Raw genomic sequence first — 23,097 nt, forward strand, 5'->3', positions numbered from 1 at the left:
CTGAAGGACGAAACAATGGATCGTAGACGTTACAACATGATGCGAATAGTATGTCACAAATAACTCCAAATAAATCAACCATCCTAACTTCACTATCAATTTCATATATACTATTTTCCTGTTTCAGTCCAACGTCATAATACAATTGATGGAATCAAGTTTTTATCCTCAAAATTTTGTTAAAGAATTAGTACATGGAGAAAGCTGGGATATTTTGCAAGGAAGGGCAGTTCCAAATTGTGGCCATAGGTAACCAATGCTAATTTACTTTTATTTTTTTTTTCATAATGAATTTTATATTCACAACTTTTTTTTCCAATGCATAACAGTAACAACTCTATTATTTGGGTTTTACAATGGATGTATATGGAATATGTATTTCAACCAAACTTAATCAAAGTGGTGAGCAAATAATGCAATACATTTCAAATTACATTCTATTTTACTTATGCATATTAATATAGGTCAAACAATATAACATTTTCAGAGCCTTGATGAAGAAACTGTTCGAATTAAAATTGCTTTAGATTTGGTTTCCGGTGATCATAATGAATATAAACGCACCATCCACATCAAAGCTGCAGAATTCTGTCAAAGTATTGGACTATCATAAATTGAATTCAGAAAACAACTTCACGAATGAGCCTACACGTTTAGGATTTAATATCATCAGCTGGGCTGCACATTTTTGGATCCTTATTCTGCAACCAAAATATTGTATCACTTCGCCCAATTATTTTTTGATTAGTTTTTTGGATATATATATTGCAAGAGGTCCAATATAATTCTACCTTTCTTCACAACTTTGAAACACTCAGCCAAAAACAATCACATTTTTGTATTTCATATTTTGTCATTATTAAATGAAACTAACTTCGTTATCTCTAATTTTAATGTACTATTTAAACATGCTTTTTATTATATTCTACATCCAAAAACACACGAATCCATTTTTAATCACATGGTTTTAATAATTATTCATTACTGACATTATTAAACCAGTATATATGAAATTAACAACTTCAAATCAATACCTAAACACCAATTTCATATACATGATAAATGTGATAGCATTAAACTCATGAATCGTAAATAGGTAACTAACAATCTTACCCATTCATGGAGCCATTGCTGCCCTTTGGGTCTGCTTTTATGTAAAGCTTTACATCCAGTAACAAGCTCTACTACCCCAAAGGAGAAAACATCAACTTCTTTACTGATTTTACCACTTTCAGTGCATTCTGGAGTCAAATACGTATCCATACAAGAGCAATTTTTCCACCATCACTTACTAATGATAAACAACTGCCTTTCATTCAGTACTACACTAACCAAATGTTCCAGCCACCCTGCTTTCCACTTCCACATCCTTTTCTCCATTCGTATGCCACCTAGCAAGGCCAAAATTTTCCAACTAAATCCATTACTCGCACTTAGTTCAGACATCTTATCCGCTGAAAGCATGATTCTTTATATTAACATACACAATCCTTCAGAATAACCACGTAACACGAACTACCTAATAACATACTATAATAAAGATGTAGCAAAAAAAAAAACATACAAGATTAACATCAACCTACTAATTGCAATGGTAAAAACATAGACTTAACAAACAACCTTACATTCATACATTTTAACATTACAAAATTATTGGAGTTCGACATACTAACCATAAATTTTCTTCCATCCTCCACACAAAACCCTAAACCATCACAACATTACGATGTTGTGTTCAACTTAAAACCTCTATTTCTGACAAAAATTCTTCATCACCCTGAGCACCAGTTAACTTATACCTCATCATTGCAACAACCTGCTCATCAGGTACCACTCCACGGTGTACATAACCAAATTCATCTTCAGCCAAAACAAAATGGGGGAGGGGTCGCAGTAGTGGCAATTGGGACTACTGAAATTGCTTCTGTAACACTTATATTCAACTTCACATCCAGTTTACAATTAGGTACTCCTAACATAACATCATCATCCTATTTGTATTCTGCTAACAAACACAACATTCTACAACAATTCACAACATTAACGATTACACAAACACCTAACCATCACGACCACCTCCTCATAAAGTTTGCTTACTTATTCCACCTTCTTTAAGCTGCAGCTGTATCTCTGCATTCTATGCTTCAACTAACCAAAATTTCTGTTTAACAATACAGGGGGGCACATACAGCAGTACAAACGTATACACACAAAATCAAGGATCAACTTCATAAACTTCCTAAAACAAATCTAACAACCTCACACTGCATTTCCTCAATCTCACTTCGCCTACTCTGCATACCACGCCCCACTGTCTTCCATTCATGTAAAACTATATTTCATATAATCAAATCTAACAAAAATCAAATTTGTCAATAAGATTTTAACAAAAACAAAATCAATCTAGTAACAAACATATTTCAATGCTCAACAAATAATACCATTACCATAAACACAATTTTCAACAAAAATGTTAACAAACAACAAAACCAAAACTTCAGCCATCAACAATGTTCAACCCACCACTATTTTCTTCTTCTAAGCAATACCCTGCACTAACGCGTCATCAATCCGCTCTTCCCACTCCACAATCAAAAAACCCTTTTCACAGGGGTTGCGGCCGGCGACAAACAAAACACGACCACCGTGCCAAACTCATAATTCACCCATGCTTCCCAACAAACTACCGCCACAATCGTAACAAAATACCACCACCACCGTCGGAGACTCGTACTTCACCCATGTTAAACGGAACCCTAAACAATAGAAAATGTCCGTCAATATCAAATTTCAAAGGACTAATATGCAATTGTTCAAAATTAAACATTAAATTCAATCTCAACCGTTTACTTTTTTAAACTTCTCATCTACGGTCATTATTAATTGACCACCGATGCACCACTTGTTAAACTGGTCCCTTAGAGAATTTACCGGAGTTAGCATTGTAACCCTTGATTTTTCATATATATATATATATATATATATATATATATATATATATATATATATATATATAAGTAAACATCATAAGTTTTAGATTTCAAAATTCTAGAGAAGAGTAAGGGATAATGACTCTAGGACCTCAATATCTTCTTTTTTTAACTTCTAATCATCCCTAAGATTGTGATTATATATTGTATTACTAGAGTTGATGTACTATATGATTTAAATAATTTATTTTCAAAATTTTATTTCTAATTTTAAAGTCTTATCTCCTTAATATATTTTATATCTAATATAATATAATAATAAAATAAATATTAATCGTTAATAATGAAAATATATATTATCTATTTATTTTATTTATAAATCTGCCTTACTTCAATTTAAAAGTTCTTGTATGTAAAATAAATCTGGCTTACTAGTTACTACACACATGAAGAAAAAAAGAAAAACTTCCACCACACATAACACGTGGTTTTTCATTTTATTGAAACTATCAAAACAAAAATTAAAAAACCATATTTTTTTTTATATATAAAATTATAACTGTCTCTCAATTTAAGATAAATAAAATAATAGATGGTCCCTAGTTGCTGCATATTCAAAAATCAAAAACATATTTTAAAATCAACATACGACGGCACAAGTTTTATATTATTTAATAGATTATTGTAACGAAGTATTTTTATTTATATTTTTTTTCATTGACGAAGTAATCCTTTTGATGTAGTGTTAAAAAATTGGAAAAATACAAGAAATTTAAATTCCATTTTATTTTCGTCGTATAATCTTTTTCATAGACTTAAAAAAAGTAATCCATTTGGTTTCATTCTAAGCTTATCTCATTCACAACATTTGTTTTTTAATTTATACTTCTGTACTAATGTAAGTTATCTTATTTGGTCATTACAATTTCTTTACCTATTTTATTCTTAATAATTATTAAATAATTGAAGTAAATATTAAAAGAATAAAAATTATCATTTTTTTTCATAAAGGCACGAAGAATTTTTTTCTTCTTCTTGATAGTATCAATAATTTAGATAAGATGATGTTGCGATTGTGATATTAAGTTTTGGTCGTGATTTTAAAATAATATAATAGTAAGTTTTTATTTTAAAAATTATCTTTTACTATGATAAAAGAATTTCTCTTCATAATTCTTTTTTTTTTTCTACCAAAGAGTAATTACACAGCAAAGATGCAGGGTACGTATATAACTCCTAAAATTCAGTCAAAGCAAACCTCTATACTGTAGAGGTGGATTTGAAAATCGTGAGACTAATATCTCTATAATTAATTTAGTTGCTTAAAAATAACTTTAAAAAATTTATGCTAATCAAAAAGATGTTGATAAATGGTTGGAAGAATTGTGGAGTAATTTAATATTAATTAATTAGTTATTAAATTAATATAATAAATAAAAATTATTAAATTATTCTTTATTGATAAAACAAAATATAAGAGATAATGTGATTAAAAAAAGGTATAAAAGACATAATGAAATGTGTACAGGAAAACATGGTATTGTCTTTCGAATAATGTGAATTTTGTTAATAATTGTTGATATTATTAATTTAATTTATGTTGTGATTAGTTGTTTTATAGTTGCAAATGGAAATTTTTATGAGTTTTAGTTGGTTGGGATTCATCTTGAGTCAGGATCTAAGTTGGTCTATTTTAAGGAAATATATATAAGGTCTTTTTTAAGACAAAACTAGAAGGAAGTTAGAGAGAGGACCTCAAAACAAAGTAGATAATAGTTGAGTTGGGATCTTAAGTTTTGGAAGTTGAGGGTCAAAGAATCAGTAAACACACTCTATAACAAACTATTAACATTTCATATTACTCAATTTACACATACAACCTGTTGGGGTTATTTTTATGGTATTTGTCTGAGAAGATTTTTTATGAGGGTTGTTTTATAAGCTTATTACACAAGCATACTCCATAATGATGAGATATTTTCTGCTTTGGGCCTTAGCCTTCAGGGTTTTACTTTTGGTCATCACCAAAAAGGTTTCTCAATCATTGAATTATGTTGTGTTATATAAGTTGTTATTTCTTATTTTATTTTATTGATGTGGGACTTGTTTGTATCCCAACAATTCTCCTCTCAAACAAGGGACCTAACCTTTCATGCAGCAAAATCTGTCTTTATATATCAAATTATTATTACACAAACATACTCCACAATGATGAGATATTGTCCGCTTTGGGACTTAGCTCTCACGGTTTTGCTTTTGGTCATTACACAAAAGGTCTCTCGATCATTGAAGTATATTTGTATTATATATGTTGTTATTTTTTGTCTTATTTTATCGATATGGGACTTGTTTGAGTGGAGGATTTTTGGGATACAAACAAGTTTCACATCGATAAAATAAGACAAAAAATAACAACTTATATAATACAAACATACTTCAATGATCGAGAGACATTTTGGATAATGACCAAAAGCAAAATCGTGAGGGCTAAGGCCCAAAGAGGATAATATCTCATCATTGTGTAGTATGTTTATGTAATAACCTTATAAAAATAGCCGCAGATTCCGCTGCATGAAAGGTTAGGTCCCTTGTTTGAGAGGAGGATTGTTGGGATACAAACAAGTCCCACATCGATAAAATAAGATAAGAAATAACAACTTATATAACACAACATACTTCAATGATTGAGAGGCCTTTTAGGTGATGACCAAAAGCAAAACCGTGAGGGTTAAGGCCCAAAGCAGACAAATTCTCATCATTGTGGAATATGCTTGTGTAATAACCTTATAAAACAACCCTCATAAAAAATTCCCTCAGACAAATACCATAAAAATAACCACAATACAACCAATATTTTTACACTACCATCACAACAAGTTCCCTTAAAGTTCCTTATGGGAACCCACAAACATTTCAGATAATACAATTACAATCTAAAACATATAATTAATTAATTATTCAAACAATTCATGTCATTAGTTTTGTACAAGAAGAATAAGAGACAAAATAGACACATTTGGGAAAAATCCCTTATACATGCGCATACAACATACATAGCATTGGGGTCAATCTCACTACTCAGCATATAAACCCACATTCAAAGCGAGGTTTCTCACTTCCTCCTTACCTTGGTAAACAAAAAAAGACATGCATAACTTTGGGGTGATTTTCTTCTTGCTCCTATCCTTTGAGCTTTGAAGCGCATATGTAAAATAAAAGCGTAAAAGGGTTTGATCAAAAAACTTCTTTTTTAAAAACCTTAACCTCTCTTTGACCCTCTAGTTAAAAACATTTAACCTTAGTTACTAATTTCCTACCCTTTGAATTTAATTAAATAAAACATGTAAATAAAACCTTTAGTAATACACCTTATATTATATTCCAAAACATACCAAATAAATAATTAAATACTAAATAGCTCCTATAAGTAAAATACCAAAATTATTAATAAAATACTATTGTATTTTATGAAAAACAAAGTGTTATAGGTAAGGTCAAGTCACTTAAGTTTGTCACCTGAATTATAAGAGATCTCTATACATCGATATGCTTAATGACACATTAGTGATATATTTATATATGTTGTTATGTTGAATGTGTTAAGTTGATCATTTTGTATAAGGTTTTTAAAGTTGTTTCTAATGATATTGTTGTTGTGTTGAAAGATATTGAAAGTTGACCAATTGAATTGTAAGTTGTTGTTAATGATGTAATTATATGTTGAATTCTTTTCACAAATTTATCCAATGTTTTTCATTATGGTTGGGACTACAATGATTATGATTCTTCATGGAAGTGAGACAAGATTAGGGATACGACTTATGTAGTCAATGGTGAGCCATGTTGGTGGTTATTCTATTTTGTTAATGGTTACTTTGATGTAGTCAGGTTGTGTGTAAGTGTTTAATCAACAACATATGGTATATTTTGCATACAATTATGTATTTATATTTGAACAATGTATGTATATAGTTTATGAGGATTTTTATTTTCAATAGTTCATTCTTCTACCGTATACAAATGACTTATATAACTATTACATAATCACTCTAAATATGTTGTAAAATGTATTTCCATTGCAAAGTAGTTGAATTGTAGTAAGTATATTAACTTCTCAGGTCGTTATAAAGTGGAACCATCCTTTCTCCTTCTCTCGATATATATATATATATATATATATATATATATATATATATATATATATATATATATATATATATTGTAACAACCCGCCATGTCCGTCACATTACGAAAAAACACTGCACAATACTGGAATATATATACTAAAATAGTATAATAAAATATTTACAACACAAGTTGCTAATCAAGCAACCAACAAAAACTAGTTATATACAACAAAATATGCTACTATAAGGTAGCCTACAAAAAAAATCCATCTCCAGGCACCTCTTATGGCCTCTAGCAGCTATCTCCAGTCTATCCCTGCCCTGCTCCCATACAACGTATGATCATCGCAGCCTAAACCACATTGAAACATGCAAGGATAAGCTAGACACAATAAACAACTCATAATAATTTAATATGCAACATAACAACTATATAATCATCTTCGCATCCGACACATGAGACAAACAACATATATATTATACATCTTAACATCATTTCAACTTGATTCCCTATATCTGTAACGTAGTTTAAAAAAAATGATTCAGCAGCCAGAACGGGTCGTTCTCAAATTGGAACGGGCTATTCCAAACTACTGAAGGAGAATGGGCCGTTCCAGAAGGAGAACAGGCCATTTTGGATGAGTCCTGAAAGGGCCATTTTGATTTCAAAACGGGCCGTTCTGCAGGTGATTTTTGTGCGTGTTGAGGGAGTTCAGAACGGGCCGTTCCGTTATCGGTACAGGCCGTTCTGGCTACTCCGGAAATTCTATAAATAGGGGTTAGGGGCCTTCAGGAGAATGTGAGTTTTTAGAGAGAAGTTTTAGAGAGAAGGTCGCTGGGTCTGTGAGCTCCTTTCTCTCCCAAATTTCTCTGTATGATTCCTTTTCTCCTCTAGACCACTAATGCCTTCTGTCTTTTCTTGAAATTCAGATTAAAAAGCTTGCTTTGAGAGGATTAAAGTTTCGGGTTGAGCTTTGGAAAGGAATTCTATTTCGTCATAATTGTTGGCTTTTTGAGCCGATCTTCAAGTAAGGGAAACTAGAATGTGAGTTTAGAAAGTTAATTGATGTATGAATGTTGAGAATCCATAAATGGATTGAAGAAAATCTCATTTTTGGGGTTTTGAGAAAAAGGAGGATTTTGATGATTTTGATGCATAGGTTGGATGCATGTGAGATTTAAGTTTATTTTGAGTCGTATGGAGCATTGTGTTTTGTGTTTGCATATAGCTGAATTTGTTAGTTTGGATGAGAGTTTTGAACTCTCTGACTAGGATTTAGGCTGGGCATAGGTTGAGCGCGCCAGGCATGGAAGAGCTTAGGGATCTCGAGTTGGATGTTAGGTCAGCATGATTTGGTTGCGTCAGGCGTGGAGACTCTTAGGAGTCTCTGTCTCAAGGACACCGAGCATGAGTTGAACGCGTCGGGTGTGGATAAGTTTTAGGATTCTCAGGGTGTGTATATGATGTATGGTGCGATGTGATTCATATGTATGCTTTGTGATGATATGTATGAATGTTTGAATATGATATGACATATGTATATGTGTTCATATGAGTATGTTTATTGATCATAATGATGGGTAGATCATTTATGATGTATGATTGCATGTGATGTTTTATGACATGTGTATGATTATTGATCATGATGGTTGATAAGTGCTATGATTTCATTAAGTTTATGGCCTAATTTGAAGCACTTATATCAATTTTCCTTGCTTTAAACTTTGTTTTTAACTCAAAACATATCTAAATTGATAGGTTATCACATTTTGTTTTTGAATCATGTTTTTAGGTAACTTACAAGTATTTGGTTGTTGTTTTGTAGTTTTGAAGAAAGCTAGGAAAGAAGGAAGGAAGTCAAGCACAAAGTGGTGAATTTGAAGTTGAAGGAAGTCCCCAGGCTAAGCCCCAGATCCACTCTTAGCCTCAGCATGGCAGAGAATCCCTGGAACAGAAATTTAATCCTCACGCTGAGCGTGGAACTGAGGCTGAGCGTGGGAGTTCCAGAACTTCATTTCACTCCAGACCTATCCCCAAGCTTAGCGTGGCTCTCACGCTTAGCGTGGATTATGCTGACATGTCATTATTCACATAAGACAAAAGCTTTTATGACCTAAAAGTGGGATTTTCGAGGAGAGAAGGAAGGAGGATCATTCTTGGACTTTGTGTGACGGCTGGAGAACTCTAGAACCTTCAAGATCAAGCTTCTTCCTTTCTTCATCATTTGTAGAGTTCTACATGTCTATGTGTAGCTAAACTCACCCTTGTTGGGGTTTGATGTAACTAAACCCATTCTCATGTGTAAACTTTAAGTTATCAATGTTAGTTGTTATTCAGTTTTTTGCTCTGTTTCTGTGCATAATGCTTGTAATGGCTTGATCACCCTTAACTTGAACTTGAGGTTTTTAAGAGATTGAGAAATGATTTTAAACCTTTGAAATGAAATAGAGCAGCTAATGGTGCTTATTGCTAGAGATAGAGTAAATGCCATTGGTCTTTCTTAAGCTCTTGTTTTTAAAGCTGGTTTCTTGGTTAAACTATGCAAGAGATTGATAGTTTGAGTTAGCAACTTAGATTCCAACTTGTAAGAGATTAGGGTTGGTTACTTTTGTGAGTGATTGATAAATTCTGAATAATACCTATTATGAACTTAGTGATAAGCATGAGAGGAAGGTTTAGTGAAGTCAAACCCCAACAATTTATTAATATTGCATTAGAATCAAGTTTTGCACTCTAAGTGTTTACCAAAATACCAAAAAGAATTGTTATTGCTTGTTTACATTATTTACTGCAGCAAATCAAACTCTTATTGCTTTTCGGTAGCTTAGTTAGTATAACAAGTGAAATTGCAAAGTGTTACGCAAGTCCCTTAGGAGACGATACTCATACTTTCATTGAACTACTTATACGATTTGGTACACTTTCCAAAGGAGATAACAATGGTGGGCAAACCATTATGATGTATGATGCATGATTGCATGTGATGCCTAAGGCATGAGTCTAGCCTAGGACTTGAGGAGAGGAAAAATATTTTCAAACTGGAAGAGCTCACATAGAGTCTCTTGAGAGTGGTGCTTGGATAGGACACTGATATATGAGAGTGGTGCTTAGGGAGGCCATTGGATTTGGGAGAGTGGTGCTCAGATAGGCCATTGGGTTGAATGAGTCTCCTCTAAGTCCTTAGCTAATGTTGGAGCGGGGTATGAGGTTGAGGGTTTTTCCCTTAACCAAGTACTCGGGAAGGTGCGTGGATCCTTGTGGATAGTCGGTGGGCGAACTTCACAATTGACTTGGTTATGCATGCCAAGGTCGTGGTAAGCCCGTACCCAGTTGTGCTATACCTGACGGTGGATCTGGACTTCCAATTGTGTAAGTGACATCATCCGAGTAAACCCGAGTGAGGATTATATCCTGTTTAGCTGTGACCGAGTGGGCGCATTGGGCGTGAAAACGGTTGGGGTGGTTTCGGTAGGATGGAATGTCAATTATACAACTCTATTGTTATGGAGATCTCCTAGGTGTATGTGTGACGAAGCATTAGATGATTGATATGCATTGATATCTGTCATGAGATGCATTTATTGCATGATTGTTAATATGATGAAATGTGTGGTGTTTGAATTCATGATTGGTGGAATGTATTTTATACATGAGTAGTATTGGATGGAGTGTATGGTGTGACTCTATAAGTATGATCGATAATTGGATGATGTGTAATATAGATTCTATTTTGTACTTGTATGATTGGTTTTGAACTCTAGCTTACCCTTCTGTTTCCATGTGGTGGGACTGCGATGATCATACTTGGTATGGGAGCAGGTCAGGGCTAGCTTGGAGTTGAGGTGTTCGCTGCAAGACGAGGAGTTTTGATCCTCGTGTTAGAGTTACCATTTTGGGTAACAATTTTGTTTGTGCTTGACCGACACTAGGGAATATTATTTTTGAGATGACTGTACATATATGACATTTTATTCTGTAATTAAGAAACTTAATTATTTTTATTCTTATCTATACCTGTATGTATGAGTTATCCAACTTAATATTTTCTTAGTTCACTAGTAGTAGTGCGATTCTACTAAGTGTAGAGACCATGGCGGGTCGTTACAATATCAACACTTCAATGCAACTACTGTACAAATCATTGGAATAGTTACCATATTCATCATAACAACAACCAACACATATATTAAAAGCAACTTACAACACACGTAATCTAGCGATGCTAGCATCATCATCAACTTGTATACAAATAAGCAACTTACAACATAACAACACTATCATCATCCTCAACAAGGTCAACATACAACACAATCACAACTTAACAACAACATATGTACAACTCATATCAACAATCAACTCATTAACAACTTATGCGTCATCATGCATTTCAACTTCGAGATCTCCTACAACGTGGTAAGTAGTCTAAGTGGCTAGGTCCTACCGAACCGACAACACAGAACCTTTTTGGCCTTGCTAGGTAAACAACAAATTTGGATAGAAATCCACAACATGATAATAATTTCTTAGATTTTTCCACTTAAACAAGGAAGTATAGTACTCGGTTAGGAACTAAGTTCCTGACTTTGTACTTTACTCAAATTGGTCGCTTTGTAATTGATATAGCTCGACCTTGCCCCTATACCGTGGTCGCTTTGTAATCGGTATAGCTCGACCTTGCCCCTATACCATGGTCACTTTATAATCGGTATAGCTTGACCTTGCCCCTATACCGTGGTTGCTTTATAATCGGTATAGCTCGACCTTGCCCCTATACCGTGGTCGCTTTATACACGTGTGCCTCGACCTTACCCACACACGGGATCAACTATGTCCTAGAGGAGAACAACACAACGTCCATTCCAAGGGACAACTTCCCAAGGAGGGTTTTTCAACAAATTGGGCTCTCAGATCACCACAACTATCTCGATCCACACAATGGGATGAGCAACTTCGAAAACATCTCCCCTAGTCCTAGTGATCAACAACTTATCATCACAGCTTATTCAGCTTACAACTTAACAGCACAGTTTATCAGATCAACAACTTAAACAACACACAACTTTTTAACTTATCATCTCAATCAACTTTCAACTTGAACAACACAATCAACTCATAACTTTAACAACACAATTTATCAGCACAACAACTCATCAACGCTATTTAACAACACATTTTAACCACACAACAACTCATTTCAACTTTAAACAACATAATCAACTCAACAGCTTATTAGCTCAACTCATAATCTACAACTCCATCATCATAAGATAATATCTTTTCAACACATGGCACAACATACAACTTTATAGCAATATACAACTTTCCTCTAACAACTTAACAACACAGTCTACTAATAACATCTATATAAATCTCAACACATCTACACACTTCACAACTTTCAACTATATCATCTCATCATATTTCACAACATAAACATGTTCACACATAACATATAGCAACCTTATCAACTTAATTTCAACTTGCTTCAACAATATCATAGATTAACACACAACTTGTAAACAACTTCACAACTTAACTACAACATGCATCTCATTTATGTCCCATCTTCATCATGAAAGCATCACCAACAACATCATTAATAAATATTTAATCATACATTAGCAACACACAACATTTTCATCACATAACACAACTCATACTACATATTTACAACCCATCTATCATGCCAACTTACACACCCAAACAATACTAATCAACCTAAGCACCCAAATGAGTTCTCAACTCACATACAACAAACAACTTTACAATCTAGCTTCCTTTACCTAAAGATTGGCTTTAAAAGCCAAGAATCTGAGAGGAAGAAGAAGAAGAAGAAGAAGAAGAAATATCCTCCAAAACTTTACTCTTGTACTTCCACTCTCCAAAAATAAGCTTTCTAGTCCATAGTCCTTCTCTCTAGAACTTCTCTCTGAAAACCTCTCTTTCTCCTCAACTGCCCACAGGTCCTATTTATAGAAATTTGAAGTGGATAGAACAGCCCGTTTCAAATCTGAAACGGCCCGTTCTGGGCTCCTTCATCATGTATAAAATTCACTTGCAGAACGGCCCCTTCTGAAACCAGAACGGCCCATTCTGGCACGTCTATAACGGCCCGTTCTAAAATCAGAATGACCCGTTCTAGAGTTGAATTTAACTCACAATGACCATTTTGGAACGACCGTTCCAGTCCAAAATTCATAGGCCTATTTAGTAGTTTGGAACGACCCGTTCAAATCTGGGAACGCCCCGTTCCAGTCTACTAACTACGTTACAATACCCCCCAACAAATAAGAATTTTCATCCTCGAAAATAGACTAACTTGGAAATAAAGAAGGATACTGCTCTCTACACTGCTGCTTAATTTTCCCAAGTAGCCTTACCAGTAGATGCATCCCAAAGAACGTTCACCAATCTAGTGGACTTGCCCCTCAACTCCTTCAACTTGTAATTAATCACAACTACCAATCTCTTCTCACGAGTCAGGTTCTCTTTGACCTGAATCTCACCTATCTCAACTTCATGACTTGGGTCATGGACATACTTCCTCAATTGTGAAACGTGAAACACATGTTCCCCCTCAATAAACTCCAAAGGCTTTCACCTTTTATCAGCATATGACTTCTGGTGCCCAACCTTAGCCTTCTGACAGGTCAAACAGGCCGACATATATTCTATAATGTCTCTCTACACTCAGAATCTTAAGGTAGGAAAATTCTACCCTTAAACCTCAAATCCCATCTTCACCTATCTCAAAGCCAATTATTTTCTCTGTATCCAATAAATTAAGAACCTTCACAACTTTTGAATCTTACAACTACTTCATACCAACTTGCTACAAGAACTCACTAGCAATGGTAGTGCAGATGGACTTTCTACTCAAAGCGTCTTCCACTACATTGTCCTTTCTAGGGTGATACATCAACTGAAATTCATAATCTTTTAAAATATTCCATCCACTGTCTCTGCCTCATGTTTAGCTCCTTCTAATCAAGCAAGTACTTCAGACTCTTGTAATCACTAGAGACGTTAAATCCTGCACTATGAAAATAGTGCATCCTTACCTTTAAGGCAAAAACAACTGCTGCCAACTCTAAGTCATGAGTAGGGTAATTCTTCTCATGATTCTTCAATTTCCTTAAAGCATATGCAACTACTCTCCTATTCTACATCAACACACACCCCAACCCTTGGTGAGAAACATCACAACACACCTCAAATGGCTCATTAGGTAGGCAACACTAACATAGGAGAAGTAGTCAATCTTTCTCTTCAACTCTTCCACCTGACACTTTAGTTCAACCAACTTTGTTGGGGCCATCCTATAGGGAGAAACCAACACTAGCCCTACACCAAAGACTAGATCAATGTTAAACTCAATCTCCCTAGTAGGAGGTAACCCATGCACCTCATCCAAAACACCTTTGAGAATTCCCTCACAACTCCTACCTATTGATCACCTTCTTAGTATCCACCCTCACAGCAGCAAGCATAATACAATACTTTGTTCCATCTCTCAACATCACTTCAGCTTGGCTAGCTGAAATCAACAATTTATCCTCCCTCTAAGGGAAAAACCAACTCCCTATTGGCACAATCTATAAGAATGTGATAGGCAGATAACCAATCCATCCATAAGATTATGTCAATATCCACTAAAGGCAAACAGATCAACTTCACCTTATACTTCCTATCACACATCTCAAAGGGACAACCAACACATATCTTAGAGGCAACAACAAAACAGAAGCGGGCGTAGACACAAGCAATCTCAACCACAAATTACATACATGCAAACCCAACTTTTCGGCACATGCATATAAAATAAATGAAGGGAGGCCCTGAGTCAAAAATATCATCACATCCTTACCAGTAGCTTTACCTTTCCCCTTCACTAGATCAGATGAAGTGGAAGCTTCAGCTTCAGTCAAGGAAAACACCCTCCCAACTGTAGTAGATCTATCACCCCTTGGGGCATTCCTGGTCGATCTGGCACCTGTAGGACAACTAGTCGACATGTGACCCATCTGGCCACACCTAAAGCATTTGCTCTCGATATGAGGGCAATCACGAATGAAATGAGGTCCACCACATCTATAAGATCTGATAGTAGCAGCTCCACTCTTACCCCCACTCCTAGCTGTGTCAATAGGTTTCCTTGTGACAGGACCCCTTTGTTGTGATTAGGGCCTATCATAAGGCTTCCTCTGAGAACCACCACCACTCTTGGACCCAGCTGGCCCACCAACAGTCTTTGTCGGCTTGCCGATGCTCTCTAGCCATTCTACAACCTTCGCCTTTTCTACCAAGGCTGGAAACTCCGTGATGGCTATAGGCACCACCATTCTCCTCAAATCATACTTCAAGCCTTCAGCAAACTTCTTACACTTCCAAGCCTCAGAGATGGCTTGCGTGTAGAAGCGTGCCAAGTGCTCGAATCTCATGGCATACTCGGTCACCGACATTCCCCCCTACTATAAACTATAATCTCATAAACTCTGCCTCCCGAGCATGCTTGACACTCTCTGGGAAGTACTTCTCGAGGAAGGCCCTCTTGAAGCACACCCAGTCCACAACCACTCCACAATCAATCAGCATCTGACTAGTACCTTTCCACCAATACTCTGCCTCCCCTGTCAACATATACATTGCATAGGTGAGCTTCTGCTCCTCTAAACAACCTAGAATTGAGAATATCTTCTCAAACTCGCAAATCCAGTGGTCATCCACCTCTGGATCTGCATCACCTCTAAACTAAGGAGGACTACACTTCTTGAACTCAGCCAAATCCTGACTCTCCTGTGACTCAACTGGTCTTCATGTAGCAGTCGCAGCTCTCTCAGCATCCATCTTAGCAAAGTAGGCATTCTGCTGTTGCATAGCCATAGCCATCATCTCCATGGCATGGGCTATCTGCTTATTTGCTCTAGTCATCTTCTACAAAAATAACAACTCATTTAGCATAGTACATCCCAACTACTCAACACAAATCAGCACAACATCAAACTCAACAAAGAGTTCAATACAACAAAAGCCTAAAGGAACCACCTCCACAAAGTGTCCAATAGACTCGAATTGCTCTAATACCATAAAAGTGTAACGACCCACCATGGCCATCACACTACGAAACAACACTACACAATACTGAAATATATATATTAAAATAGTATAATAAAATATTTACAATACAAGTTGTTAATCAAGCAACCAACAACAACCAGTTATATACAACAAAATATGCTACTATAAGGTAGCCTACAAAAAAAATCCATCTCCAGGCACCAGCTATCTCCAGTCTATCCATGCCTTGCTCCCATACAACGTATGATTATCACAGCCCAAACCACATGAAAACATGCAAGGGTAAGCTAGAAACAATAAATAACTTATAATAATTTAATATGCAACATAAAAACTATACAATCATGATGGAGGAGGCCCATGGGCCAAGGGCCCAACTACTAGGGCTATGGCAAAGAGGATCTAAGAGGAGTGGGCCTAAGCTCAAGGAAAGCCCATTATACTTTTTAGTTGGGCTTTTACTCAAGCCCAAGTAGAGTAGGAGTAGTGTAGGTTTGGGCCTTAGGGCTTGTATTTCTTTTAGGCCTTGTATTTCCGGCCATTAGATTAGGAATTTCATTTCATGGTCATTTGAATTTAGGGTTTAATTAGGGTTGCATGTGTATCTTCATTAGAATGTAATTAGCTTTGCATTTGGTATGCATTTCGGCCATGTGCACACATGCATATGGTGTGACCAAAATGCAACTCAAATGGAAGATAAATTACATTCCAAATGAGGTGCACATGGGTGGTTCCGGGTTTGGCTCCAAAATTTGAATTTTGAATTCAAATTTTGGGCCCCTATGGTTAAGTAAACCATACCATGGTTTCACTTAACCTTAGGCTAACCCATGGTTCACTTTAACCTAATTTTCCCTATATATTCTAAATGACCGAGACTTGTAGCTACTTTTGGATTTATGAATGAGATTTCTCACATTGAACTCTCTCCCTCCGAAAGTCACTCATAACCTACCTCTACCCTCCTTAAGCTCCTCTCTTTGTAGAGCTAGGTTATTCTTCACTTCTTCCGACTTGGCTTGGTCAAGCTTAGGTCACATTGATTCTTCTTGGAGCTTCCTTCCTTGCTACAGTTCCAAGGAACCGAGAAGGATTAGAAGCATTCTTAAGGATTCACAAGTGGAACCTCATCAAGTGGTATCAGAGCTTCGGTCTTCAAGAGATAAGCTCCATTTCTTGTCTTTTGATTATTTGATCCGTGGTTCATAATTGTTCATTTTTGTGTTCATGTCACTTTAGAGTTGATTCTATTTCTAGATCTATTTTCTTGTCTTAAAATTGATGGATCTAGTTGTCATGTTGCTTGAATGATTCATCTTTGCGTTTATGCTCATTTGTTTTTCATGAATCATGCTCCATTCTCTTATGCTTTTAGGAAATTTCTGCCTATGATCTTTTTTATTTGTTTGAGTCTTAATTGAATTTTTTTTTCCGATCATTGAGTGTTTGAGTAATTTTCTTTTTGAATCCATGTCTAGAAGTAATGTGTAGTTCTTTCCTTGTTGATCATTCCTAGCTATGCTTGTTTAACTTTGTGTTTTCATTTTCATTTTGAAAATTTCTTTGGATTTGGCCGAGATCCTTTTAGTCCTTGTGTGCTCATAATTTCGTTTTGAATTGAGTTCATAAACTACTGTTAGTTCATTAATAGTTTTCTTAGATTTTAGGTTTCTTATGTTCTAAAATGTCTTGCAATTTTTTTCTCTATCCGTGAGTTTGATTTTGTGTAATTCCTAGTTGCTAAAATTTTTTGTTTAAGCTCCATTTGAAATTTGAATTTAGGAGCCAAAACCGTGGCATGTGCTTTACAAACAAGCAAGTGAAAAAAAACATGTTGAATTTACATTACATCTTGACCTAATTTCCTTGCCATTTGAATTTCAAAATTTGAAACGGTTTTGTGCTTAAAACAAAGTGTGACCGAAAGTGTGTGCTTCAAAATTTTTAAAAGGAAAAAGGCATCTCCTAAAGATTTAAAAAAAAAAAATATAGAACAAAATGCAAAAGAAATTTGATTAAAAAAGAAAATAATAGCTAAACCTAATTGTCAACAGTAAAAACCAAACAAGGAGATTGTATTGGAAGTATGTTAATGTTCTTCACGGATTGACAATTGTATCTTGTGTATATTTTTCAGCTTACCTATTTTTAGTGTTTTGGTTTTGATTAATCACTTCTAGATCCTATGTAGGTTAATCCCTTCTTGTCCTATCCAATTCTTTGTTTGTTTCTCATCTATATTGTCTTCTTCTAAACTCTATTCTTGTCTCCCTTAAATCTTATTTCTCTTGGCTGTTTGTGCTCATTTTTTTGAACTCAAGAATGACCTAAGTTTTTTACCTAGTCTATCTCTATAGAAGCTAGTTCTACAAGGGTCATCAAAAGAGGACTAAGAAAAGGAGGAGGAAGGAACAAAGAGTGCTCTCGGATTTGGCTACCAAAACTTCAAACACCAAACACTTGTTGCTGGAAATTTGTGGCACCTACACTTACACACATCCGTGGAGATACTTTGGAGTTCATTTCATTTTGTGATTGAATTTTTTTTTTAAAAAAAAGAGTATTAGTGACGGATTTAGAGACCAAATTTTCCTTACTACTTTGAATTTTCGTTGCAAAATTGGTCTCTAATCTCTCACTAATTTTGGTGGCTGTTTTTGAATTTTCTTGAAGCCACTTGTTTACTTTGCTGTTCAGTTTTTATTTTCCTTGTAATTTGGCCATTTTTAGGAGTGTCTTGGATGTGTCTTTGGTACACAACCATCTCTCCTTAGGTTTCTAATTTCGTTAGACTTGGTGGGAGTGGTCCTTGATTGGTCTTTGGTACCTCTCAAGCTCTCACCTTAGGAACACGTTTAGATACTTTTAAATTCTTGCAAGTTTAATTGTTTTAGTGCTTTAATTCGTCTAGTTTATCTTATTTTACAAATCACAAAAAAAAAATTTCATTGAAAAGATTCTGGTGGAGATTAACTACAAGGGGAATTAGTAATTCTTACTTGAAGAGACTTGGTTATTAAGTGGCTCTTAGTAGCTCACCTACCTCCAAAGTTCAATTTGTATACTTAGTCCTCCAAGTATTTAGCCTTAACCTTGTAAAAAAATTGCTTTCAAAACTTCTTTCATCAAAAGAAATCTTTCTCCTATAATGGAAGAATTTTCTACTCCTCATAGTGATAGTAATTCAAGTGATTACAATGATATTTCCAAAGTATCACATGAATTAAGATCACTCAAAATTTGGAAAGAGTAAGAGTCCAAACAAAGACTCAAAGAAAAACTTGAAAGAGAGGCTCAACTTGCTCTTTTAGAGGAGGAAATTCGTTTGTTAAAGGAAAAAGAAGAAAAATTGCACCATAAGCACCGAAGTAGACATAGCTCCCAAGCTCATAGTTCAACCATAGGAGAGTCTCTGCATGATGATAGCCTAGCCTTAGGTGATCATTATCAACAACCTCCTAGAAGAGTTCATAGGACCCCTAAAGCAAGGGAATCTAGGGTAGATCTCCCTTATTTTCATGGTAAAGATGATGTTGAGGGGTACCTTGATTGGGAAATGAAGGTTGAAAAAATCTTCATTTGCCATCAAGTGAGTGAAGAAAGAAAAGTGTCTCTAGCCACCTTAAGCTTTCAAGGCCATGCCATGTATTGGTGGACATCCCTAATGAGGGATATGCATCTCCATAATAACCCTCCAATACAATATTGGAATGAGTTAAGGAGTGCCTTGAGAAGGAGGCACATTCCCTCTTAATATACTAGGGAGCTTATCAACAAGCTCCAAAGACTCCATCAAAGAAATATGACTGTGGAAGAATATAGACAAACGATGGAGTTATATTTAATGAGGGTTGTCATTAAGGAGGAGGAAGATATTACCATTGCTAGATTTTTGAGTGGTTTAACTTTTGAGATAAGGGATAAGGTTGAACTTCTACCTTATAGATATTTGAATGATTTGGTTCAACTTTGTATCAAGATTGAACAACAAAATTTGAGAAAGAATTTCAAAACAAGCTCATACTCATCTCCTTACTCAAAGGTTGACTACAAGAGGGAGGGTAAAACTTTTGACAAGAAAAATACTTTTGATGCCTCCAAAAATCTAGACAAAGGTAAAGGTAAAGAAGAAAAAAGAAAAGAAAAAAACCTCACACACTAGCACCAAGTCTAGTGACATTAAATGCTTTAAGTGTCTTGGGAGAGGCCACATTGCTTCTCAATGCCCTAACAAAAAGGTCATGATACTAAGGGGCCAAGACATTTATAGTAGCCAAGATGAAGCTACTACTTCTCCATGTTCAAGTGAGGATGAAGAAGAAGCAAGTGAGGAGGAGTCATGTGAGGTCACTTACCCATACAATGGGGAACTTCTTATGATGAAAAGGGTCCTCAATAACCAACCTAGTGATACACAATCCCAAAGAAAGAACATTTTTCACACAAGATGTAATATTTCAAACAAAGTTTGTTCTCTCATAGTGGATAGTGGATCTTGGTGCAATTGTTGTAGCACTAGGATGGTTGAAAAGTTAGGTTTAACTACCACACCCCACCCTAAACCTTATCAACTTCATTGGCTTAATGATGATGGGGATATGATGGTTAACCAACAAGTGGAAGTAGAGTTTTCTATTGGGAACTATCAAGATAAAGTTAAATGTGATGTAGTTCCCATGGAAGCTTGCCATATTTTGTTAGGAAGGCCATGGCAATTTGATAAGCAAACACATCATGATGGCCTAACTAATAAAATAACTTTCACTCACAAGGGTAAGAAGTTTGTGCTTCATCCTCTCTCACCTTCACAAGTGATGGAAGATCAAGTACAAATGAAGGCCAAACGTGAGCAAGAGAAAGGAAAAGAAAATAAAAAAAATGAAAAAAAAACTTCTAAAAATTAGCAATCAAGAGGATGCTAGAGAGTCAAGTGTTCCCTCTCTAGAGATAGTTCAAGAAGATATTTTTGACACAAAACCTCTCTTCCTTGAACCATCTTCTCATATCCTCATGTGTAGAGGAACACTCACATGCACTGCCACAAGTTCTTTGGAAACTTCTCTACCTCTTGAAATTAAAAATCTTTTAAACGAGTTTGATGATGTATTCCCTAGTGAAGGCCCAGTGGGACTTCCACCTCTTAGGGGAATAGAGCATCAAATAGATCTTGTGCCTGGGGCTAGTCTTCCCAATAGACCAGCCTATAGGACCAATCCACAAGAAACTAAAGAGATAGAGAAGCAAGTGCAAGAGTTGTTGGATAAGGGTTGGATTCAAAAAAGTCTAAGCCCTTATGTTGTGCCTGTCATCTTGGTGCCAAAAAAAGATGGAAAATGGAGGATGTGTTGTGACTATAGGGCCATCAACAACATCACAATAAAATATAGGCACCCAATTCCTAGGCTTAATGATATGCTTGATGAATATCATGGGTCATCCATATTTTCCAAAATAGATCTTAAAAGTGGATATCACCAAATTAGAATCAAGGAAGGTGATGAGAGGAAAATTGCTTTTAAGACTAAGTTTGGTTTATATGAATGGTTGGTAATGCCTTTTGGGCTTACTAATGCACCTAGCACATTCATGAGGCTAATGAATCATGCCCTTAGGGATTGCATTGGTAGGTTTGTAGTTGTTTATTTTGATAATATTTTAATCTATAGCCAAAGTCTAAGTGATCATGTGGATCACCTAAGACAAGTCCTACTTGTTCTTAGAGACAATCACTTGTTTGCCAATGTAGTCAAGTGCACTTTTTGTGTGGATAATGTTATTTTCTTAGGGTTTGTGGTAAGAAAAAATGGGGTTCATGTGGAACCCGATAAAATCAAAGCCATCCAAGAATGGCCTATTCCTACTAATGTTAGTGAAGTTAGGAGCTTCCATGGATTGGCAAGCTTTTATAGAAGATTTGTTCCTAACTTCTCTACATTAGCTTCACCTCTCAATTAGTTGGTGAAGAAGGATGTGGTCTTTTTGTGGCAAGAAAAACATAATTTAGCTTTTCAAGAGCGTAAGCAAAAACTCACTCAAGAACCTATTCTAACTCTCCCTGATTTTAGCAAAACCTTTGACCTAGAATGTGATGCTTCAAGACTTGGCATAGGAGCTGTGTTGTTACAAGGTGGCCACCCCATAGCCTATTTCAGTGAAAAACTTCATGGGGCTGCCTTGAACTACCCTACCTATGACAAGGAGTTATATGCTTTGATTCGTGCCCTTCAAACTTGGGAACACTATCTTGTGACCAAGGAATTTGTTATTCATAGTGATCATGAATCACTTAAATACTTGAAGGGTCAACATAAGTTAAATAAGAGGCATACAAAATGGGTTGAGTACCTTGAGCAATTTCCTTATGTCATCAAATATAAGAAAGGCTCTACAAATGTAGTAGTTGATGCTTTGTCAAGAAGACATGTGTTGTTGAACATCTTAGGTTCTCAAATACTAGGGTTTGATGACATCAAGGAATTGTATGAGAAAGACCTTGATTTTGCTAACGTTTATTCTTTATGTATTCAAAAACCTTATCAAGGTTACTATATTTCTGAGGGGTATCTTTTTAAAGAAAATAAACTTTGTGTACCCCAAGGATCTATTAGGAAACTCTTGGTAAAGGAGAGACATGAGGGTGGGCTCATGAGGCATTTTGGAATTGAGAAGACTCTTTCCATTTTGAGAGAGAAATTCTTTTGCACTTTTTGTGTGGATAATGTTATTTTCTTAGGGTTTGTGGTAAGAAAAAATGGGGTTCATGTGGAACCCGATAAAATCAAAGCCATCCAAGAATGGCCTATTCCTACTAATGTTAGTGAAGTTAGGAGCTTCCATGGATTGGCAAGCTTTTATAGAAGATTTGTTCCTAACTTCTCTACATTAGCTTCACCTCTCAATTAGTTGGTGAAGAAGGATGTGGTCTTTTTGTGGCAAGAAAAACATAATTTAGCTTTTC

The 23,097-nt window shown here is 35.5% G+C and overlaps 1 long non-coding RNA gene across 1 annotated transcript; it reads right to left on the reverse strand.

The window, feature by feature from the left end:
• Positions 1-1,013: 1,013 nt before the first annotated feature.
• Positions 1,014-2,239, reverse strand: LOC145952920 (uncharacterized). The gene is made up of 2 exons (XR_014430416.1): positions 1,674-2,239; positions 1,014-1,391 (listed from the first exon to the last, which is right to left on the reverse strand). It is a non-coding gene; the product is annotated as an uncharacterized LOC145952920 (long non-coding RNA).
• Positions 2,240-23,097: the final 20,858 nt, after the last annotated feature.

This window comes from Cajanus cajan, chromosome 10 (genome assembly GCF_000230855.2).
Source record: "Cajanus cajan strain Asha chromosome 10, NIPB_CcT2T_4, whole genome shotgun sequence".
NCBI lineage: Eukaryota > Viridiplantae > Streptophyta > Magnoliopsida > Fabales > Fabaceae > Cajanus > Cajanus cajan.